We start from the raw sequence: 8,030 nt of genomic DNA on the forward strand, positions 1-8,030 counted from the left end.
GTCATTCCCTGTTGTCACACAGAATCTTGGGAAACTGGGGAAGGGGATGGTGATGATTCTGGCAGGATTTGGGGGGAATCTGTGCCAGGGGAGCAAAAATTCTGGCAAGTCCCTCCAAGTTGGAAGGGTTCTGAACCTAGGCCCAGTGACAGACTGTGAGTCTGTTGTCCCTGTTCCTTTCTGAGTAAGCCCAGGGAGACATGTTAGTGCACTGACTGTGGGGGTTTTGGCTGTTGCAACTCTGGAAAAGCAACAAGCATGCTATGAAGTAGGTGTGGTCTGCATCTGCCTTGATGGAGAGATGGAGGGGGTACCCCTACTGTCCCAGATCCCACTTCCTTGACATGCTGAAGAATTTATAGGTCCCCCAAGCTTGACTCCAGTTTAGGCAAAGCACCTCCTTCCCTGATTTTACCTGAGAAGGCCTCCTCGCTTGGGAAGGAGTCTGGCGCAACCATCTGTGATCCCTCTGGAGTCTTCTCCTGGGTGGGCGGCCAGGAGCCACTGAGGTTCTGTACAACGCCCTTCCAAGCATCTTTCAAAGAAGCACTGTGGAGTTTTTTTTTCCCTCTGAAGTGTCTAATCTGGCAGCTCTGCAGGCCACTGGCTACATCCAAACAGTCCTCCATTCAAGCTGGGCAGTTGGAACCCAGGTTTAGTGGAAAATTAGGTTGGAGCCCAAAGGGAGGGATTTCTTTCCTCCACAGCTTAAGGGGTTGTGCTGTATGCCCTGAGGATGCCAGGGGGAGAGGACCCAGCAGACAAATCATATAAGGCATCCATTATGGCCAATTTTACAGGAAGGGTAGGAAAAAAAAAACCTTCTTTTTTTAAAGAATCTCCCTACTTACAAGAAATACGTACCAGGTGGCTTACAGTTACCACTGGTCCTTCAGCTTCTTACTCTCCCTGAAGCTCCTTCTTTAAAACCTCAGCCCTGATCCTTCCCCATGAGACCTCTTCCAAAGCCCCAGATATTTCTGAACTAATAACAACCTTTTTTGGTGAATATTCCTTTTTTTAAAGAGAGTACAAAGAAAGGCAGAAGCATGTTTCATGTCTTTGGGGAACTCTCATTTCAACCTAAAGCTACAAATAAGTATATCCATACATATCTATATAAAGACAGAACCTACCAATCAAAGGCCTGCCCATTCTTAAGGAGCTGGAAATGCAAATATGAAAAATGAAATAGTCTTTGCCCTCCGAGAGAATGCCATATTCCTGATTCTCTTTCCTTTCTCCAAACATTACCTTCAATTTACAAATGTCCATAATCATTTTATATTGTCTCCCCTATTAGAATGTAAAGTTCTTGAGCTTAGACATGACTTTTTTTCTTTCTTTGTGTCCCCAGAACTTCATATATTATCTGCCAAATAGTAAACATTTAACAATGTGTTAGTTGACTGACTTATTCATGAAGAGCACTGATATCCAGAGAACTTTAGTTCAAGTGTTGGTCCTGGTTCTTCCACTCATACCTGGGTGACCTGTCCTCAAGGAGCTCATAATTTAGAGTGGCAAGGGGGACACTAAGCTTCTGTCCCTAATTACTATTGTAATTTAGACTGCTTGCTGCCCAGATATGCTGAACATTGTGTGCAGCCTTCCATCATCCCCCATTACCCTCTGGAGATTTGTCCACCAACATTTGCCCCTTTGACAAAAATATGACCATAGAGGAAAACTTTATCTGGCCTGTTATATTTATTCAGCTCCAGCTACGCTTCATTTAATTCCCCAACCACTTACCAGTTGCCTCCTTTGGGGCCATAATCAAATCAATCCTGTCATTGTCCCTGGATGGGGTGTGTCAACCTCCTTCTCTTCTACTGTGACTCTACTCATCATCCCTGCAGCTTCCCAAACCAAAGTGTCCTTCTGGGAATATAAGTGCTGTGTCATTCCCTACCCCCAGCCCCAATTAGAATATAAGTTTCTTGAGGAAAAGGTCTGCCTCTGTTTCGTATTTATAGACTTGAGGCTTGACACATTAAATGAAACAGAGATAAGTGCTAGAGCTATGATTTCATTGGTAGAAGTCAGGACTTCTTAAACTTTTTCTATTTGTGACCCCTTGTCACCAGAGAAATTTTTATACTACCCTAGATATATAGGTATATAAAATAGGTATACAAACATTTATGATAATACATCATAAAGAAATTTATTTTGAAATAATTCTTTGGTATACATATAATTTTACCATTATAGAATTCAAAAACAAATTTGCATATTAATGAAATGGATGAGCTTGTTTATTTTTACATAAAGAATTAAATCTTGGTGAAATATTTGATACTTTTTACTATTGTCAAATTTTTCACAATCCCCATATTCAATTATGTGATCCCATATGGGATCCCAGCCCATAATTTAAGAAACTTTGGTATAGGAACCAACTCCGAGGCAAGGGAAATATTTCTTCTAATATAGGTGGTAGCTTTCCTGTCACTATTTTTAAAAAAAATGTCTAGAGCTTGAGATATTGAGTGAACTACAGTGTCATATGACCAGAGTCAGAACTTGAACTCAGGTCTCCAAGGCTTAAACACCAACTTTCTCAGAAATGTATCACACTGAGATACATAGTAAATGCTTAATAAGTACATTTTTTCTTCCTTCAACAAACAACAGAAGGATCTCCAGCTGATCATTCTCATGGAAAATTCAGTCAGCTGATGATACTAATGTGCCTCAAAACTTTTCCTGGGACCTCACAAGACATAGAAAGAACTCTGATCCTAGAACTAAATAAACAAAAGATCTGGTTGGCTTTTCCCTTGGTGTAGAATTTAGCCCCACCAGCTCCAGGGACTAGTCTTCCCTATGAATAAGTTTGGACCTTCCCACAATTAAGCTGCCAATTGTCTTAAGGTATATTTATAAGAGCAGAGTTGAACTGATGAATTTATTCTATATATGATAAAATATGGGCAGGAAGGGCTGGTTTGAAGCAGGTGAGTCTAGTGACAAGTCATGTGAACTCTGGGACTGTTTCTTCATCAATAAATGGGGAATAGCAATATCTGCTCTGTCTCCTGCCAAGAATTCATAGGCTTCAGAGCTAGATGAGAACTCAGAGGGTTATTTTTCAAAAAAGGAAGAGATCAAATTACACAAAAATGATGAGATTTGGTCAGAATTATTTTAGAATGAAGAATATTGTAGAATATTGAAAAGTAGAAAGAATATTGGACCTGAAGTAAGAGTGCCTGGGTTCAAATTGGGAAACAGAGGACCTTATTCTGCTTTCTATGACCTGTGGGATCTTGGGAAAATCAATTCATCTCATGTTTCTTAATAGCAGGCAGAGCTCTGCTTATTCTGTAGTATTTCAAATATCCCATTCCCAGAAAATAAGCTCTTGGAGGTCAGGAAAATTATTGTTTCCATTTGTATTTGCATTCCCTTCACTAGCACAGTGCTGCCATGTCACAGGTGTTTAATAAATGCTTATTGAATTGATGCTTCAGTGAGCTTTTCTATTTTGTTGCTCATTTTTCATGCATCTACCATGTGCTAGACATTATACTCAGGAGTGGAGTTGGAATGGATCTAGACTTGTAATTTCATCATATCAATATCGGTTCTTCAGCTTATAGTCTTAGAGTCACTTGGGAGTGCTGAGAGGTTAATTATCTAGCCCAGGGACACATAGTGTGTGTTTGAGTCTTAGAGATTCAATGCAGATCTCTCTCCACTATTCTGCCTCTCAGATAACTCTAGACAATTGTCTAGTACCTCAAGAAATGGGAATAAAGATTAATCAATCAAAAAGACATTTACTAAGTACCTACAATATGTTGGGTACTGTGCTAGGCTCTGGAAAGATGGCAACAATTTTCATATTTACACTGTAATGGAAAACAAGATGTCATGCTGATGCTGTTGTTCAGTTATATCTGATTTTTCATGACCCCATTTGGGTTGTTTTTGTTTGTTTGTTTTGTTTTTAACAGAGATACTGGAGTGGTTTGCCATTTCCTCTTCCAGCTCATTTTACAGATGAGGAAATTGAGATAAACAGGGGTAAGTGACTTTCCCAGAGTCACATAGGTACATAAGTGTCTGGGGCCAAATTTGAACTCAGGAAAATGAGTCTTCCTCACTCTAGGACTGTCATTCTCTCCACTGCATCACCTAGCTGCCTAAAATGTAATTAATGGGGACTGGCCAATAAGGGTGCGCAGACTGTATCAATTGGCTTGGCTGGTGAAATTCCCCATGTGGAAGAGGCTGCAGGTCCTACTTCCAGAAAACCATGATATCAGTAAATCAAACTGCCCAGGAGATCCCTAGGAGCATGAGAGACAGTGAATGACTCCATGGTTGATAGGAAGCTTTGATTGACTTTAGAAACACTTAAAAGGGCCTCCTCTAGCCTCTACTCCACTCCTCTTAATTTAACTTTTGCTCCGCTCACTTTTTCCTGTGAGATAGCATCCAATGAGAATAAATGGGATTATGGATGGGCCTTGCTACCCATCCAAGATCTATACTTGGCCCTGTGAAAATGAGTCTCCTTTTGTTCCCTAGTGTTTGCTTTTGGATTTTACAAGAAGGAAATATGAATTTCAAAAGGTCAGAACATGAAATCTTAAGGATGAAAATCCAGCTCCTTCTAGGTATTCCAGCAGGTCAGTACCGATGTCCTGAGGAGGAAGAAGGAGCTCAGGAGCTAGCCCAGTGATAGCAATATGCCAAAATAAGCATTAAATTGGCAAAATCAGGGCTATATAGAAAATATACTAAGCCTGAACCCACCCTCCCCAAGACTGAGATATATAGGAAAGAGTGTGCCTCCAAAATATTGGGAGGAGGAGAATATTGGTACTTTCATTCTTGCTATATCCTTAAAGTAAATATCTCTCTGTAAAAATGAATTTGTTAATTGGTTAAATGGATTGGAAATCTAAGTATTAATGTCTAATCATTGTGGAAGACACTTCCTAGATTGATAACCGTAAAGATATCCCAACCTGTCAAGGGTGCCCCTAGAACCTTAAGGGAGAGGTATAACCAGCCTTGTTCTGGCTTAGTGGACTCTAAGTACTTGCTTGAGAAATGTCCCTGCATTCAAGGATAAGTTCTCTTATTCTTTTTAAGTCCATGATATTCATTGCTTGGATAGCCTAGGAAACTAGTTAGTATCTCCAAAGCAGAGCTTACAGGATAGGTGGACATATGCCAGGAAAGGAGAGAAGGAGAAAAGGGGGAGGAGAACAAGAGGAAGAAGGGGAAGGAGGAAAAGAGAAGAGGAAGATGAGGGAGAGAGAGAAGGGAGGAAAAGAGGAGAGGAAAGAGAGGGGTGAGGAGGGAGAAGGAAGAAGAGAAGGTGGAGGAGGGAAAGGGGAAAGAGGAAAAGGGGAGGAGGAGGGGAAAAGAAGGGGAAGAAGAGGAGAAGAAAAGAGAGGAAAAAGAAGAAAGAAAAGAGGAGCAAGGAGAAAAGGAGAAGGGGAAGGAAGGGAAGGAGGAGGAGGAAGTGGAGAAAGATGAAGAAAAGGAAAAGAAAATTGTAGAGGAAGAGGATGAGAGGAGGAGGAAAAGGGCTTCCTGACAGACTCCTGCTTGATCATCTCTCTATAGCTGGTATTTTATGAGGTCTGAAACCAAAGTCAACACCAAGGAGGAACCAGAGACACTGCTTTTCCCAAAGGTTAAAAGTAATAAGATGGTTCATTGTGTCCTTTAGTCTGACTTTTCACCAGCTAATATGATGTTCTCAGGAAAAATTATCCATATCATTTACATGTAAATGTTCTTTCTAAAAATATCCACTTTATACAGAGAGAGAGAGGCCCTTTCAAGTGTGCAAAGTGAACACAACATTTCAAACCTTATCGCCAGGCTGTTTAATATTCAGAGGAGAGCAGTTTCGTGCAATAAAAAGGACCCTCAGTTATAAGCAAAAAGCCCAAGCTAGAACATTGGTTTTGCTCCTGGACAGGTCGCTGAACTTGCCAGGTCACTAGAATAAGTGACAACTTTTGCAGACCTCAGTCCCATCTTAAAATGAGGAACTTGGACCACATGGCTGCCGGTATTTATTCCAGCTTTGATTCGATCTTCCAATGACCCTGATTTTGTTACCTTACACTAACTATGTTTCCTCATCTGTAAATTGATAGACTCGGATTAGTCGATCAATAAGCATTTATTAGCCACCAATTATGTGTCACAAATTGTGCTAAGAGCTGGGACACAAAGAGAGGCAAATGCAGTTCCTGTCCTCTAGAAATTTACAATGTAATAGAGGAAGCAGCATGAGACAGTTAGATGGTGCAGTGGATAGAGCACTTCCCTAAAATTGGGAAGAGTTCACATTTGACCCCAGATACTTCCTGTCTGATGCTGGTTGTTGTTTGTCTTTCCTTCTCAATGAGAACTATGGGGGTACCATGACATGCAAGTTAATTGGATTTAAGTGAGGGAGGGCTGGGCAAAGTCACCTGTCTCACTTTCCCCTCCAGAGCCATCTGGGTCCAGTGACAAGATAGAGATAAGGACAACTGGAGATGGCCCTGGATGTAGTAAGAGACCTTGGACTTTTAAAGTCAAAATCTTTTTCAGGCCTCAATTTATCTGAGGCAATACCTATTCAGTTGAATGAGTCACTTTACTTTGTTTCCTCAGTTTCCTCATCTACAGAATAGGGGATAATAACAGCCCCTTCCCAGGTTGTTTTGATCATCAGATGAGATAAAGTATCTGGCATATGATAAGTGTTATAGAAATGTTATTTATTATTATCATATACAAAGTAAGATATATGCAGGATAAATAGGAAATAATTAACAGAGGGAAGGCAATGGAATTAAGAGGAGCTGGGAAAGGCTTTCTATAAAAGGTGAGGTTTTAGTTGGGATTTAAAGGAATCCTCCCAGCCCCAAATTCTTTAATTTCTTTGGACTACCACAAGAAAGACAGAGATAATTCCCAGGACTTATACTCCAGTTTCTGACTGATTGTTTCAATGGACAACTCAACACATCATACAATCAATCCATCAGTAAAAATTAACATAATATCTACAATGTGCCAAACACTGTGCTAGACTGCAGCCAAAAAAAAAAAAAAAGTAATTCCTGCCTTCAAGAAGCTTACAACCAGGTGCCCTAAAAGAAGTAGTGCAGTTGAGAACTCCAGTAGCTTTAAGGTTTAATAGCTTTAGAGAACACCAGATCTTCTGGGTCACCCTGTATGGGTGTGCACAAACACACACACAAAGTACCTGGGTTAGAATAATTCCAATAGACTTGGGATAGAAAATGCCATCTGCAAGCAGCAAGGACTATGGTGATTATAGATTAAAGCACACTATTTTCATCTTTTTTGTTTGCTTCTTTTTTCTCATGGTTTTTTTTTTCCTTTTGTTCTGATTTTTCTCTCACAGCATGACAAATATGGAAATAAGTTTTAAATGATTGTACATGTAGAACCTATATCAGATTGCTTGCTGTCTTGGGGAAGGGGGCAAGGAAGGAAGGTGGAGAAAAAATTGGAACACAAAAGCTTTCAAAAATTAATGTTAAAAACTATCTTTACATGTATTTGGAAAAATAAATTCCTATTGATTTTTTTTTAATTGGTGAGGGAGGGAAGGGGGTGGGGTACTAGCAGCAGGGAGAGCAAGAAAGGCCTTAAGAGACATCAAGAATTATAAGAGATGTAAATGAGGAGGAAAAGCATTCCAAACAGTGAGCCAACTAATGCAGAGACTCAGAGATGGAGGCTGGAATACTGTGCCTAAGTAAGGCCAGATTAGCTGGATTTTAGAGTATGTAGAAGGGAAAGGTGGGTAAGAAAAGTGTAGAGTGTAGAGTGTGGATAGATATGCAACCTTGAAAGTGTAGGATGAGATCAAGTTGTGAAGAGCTCCAAATGCCAAGGAGATGAGAGTTTATATGATTTGTTAATAAAGGCAAAATACCCTCAAAAACCAATATATAAATGTTAGCTATTGTCAACATAGAGCCACTGGGTTCTATCAAGAAAACAGGACCAGTTCTGCCCTTTGAGAAATC

The sequence above is a fragment of the Antechinus flavipes genome, chromosome 3 (assembly GCF_016432865.1).
Source record: "Antechinus flavipes isolate AdamAnt ecotype Samford, QLD, Australia chromosome 3, AdamAnt_v2, whole genome shotgun sequence".
Classification (NCBI taxonomy): domain Eukaryota; kingdom Metazoa; phylum Chordata; class Mammalia; order Dasyuromorphia; family Dasyuridae; genus Antechinus; species Antechinus flavipes.